This window comes from Seriola lalandi, unplaced genomic scaffold (assembly GCF_002814215.2).
Source record: "Seriola lalandi dorsalis isolate HSWRI2012SDOR001 ecotype SW California unplaced genomic scaffold, Sedor1 jcf7180002054984, whole genome shotgun sequence".
Lineage (NCBI taxonomy): Eukaryota > Metazoa > Chordata > Actinopteri > Carangiformes > Carangidae > Seriola > Seriola lalandi.
In genome coordinates this window covers 289,818-290,487 of record NW_019525533.1, presented here as the reverse complement: position 1 = coordinate 290,487, position 670 = coordinate 289,818, and positions in this window count along the sequence as shown.

Genomic DNA, 670 nt, shown 5'->3' with positions numbered 1-670 from the left:
CTGGATTTTGGTGTAAAGTCAGCTCTGAGTAAACCCTTTGTCACAGAGTGAGCAGCTGCACACTTACATTTAAATGTTGTCTGATGTAAATAAAAAGAATCACAAAGACTCTGAACATCCAGTCTCCAAACCTGAATGTCATTGCCATCAGTGTAAGATGTTAATTCTGTGAATCTGAATGGAGCCAGCAGAAGAGGTTTGTTCCAGAGAAGAAACATGACTTCAGCTGGTGGTATGTTGGTTTGGACAGCAGGTGGTGGTGCTGCTGCATCCACAATCAGCTGAGACTCAAACAGTGTGTTTTTGTCTCATCTGCACTCAGACAGAGAACACACAAGGAGACAAGCTGGGTTCAAACCTGTGACATGGACACATGTAAGTGCTGCAGCTGTATTAGATTCAGAGTTGAAGTAAATCACCAAACCATCATAAGGTTGCACTGTAGCTACAACGAAAAGGAAAAGATAGAAGAGACAGAGAAGAACATACAGGAGTCTGATATCTTCTGAATCTGAGGGACAGTTGTAAATAACCTTCATTTATGGTTTGTTTCGTTACTAAATATATGTGAAGTTTGTTCTTAAATGAATTAGGCTACAATGCTTTTATTTTGTATTTGAAGTTTATTTTGAAAGGAACGTAATTTGACATGATAACCGTTAATCGACAG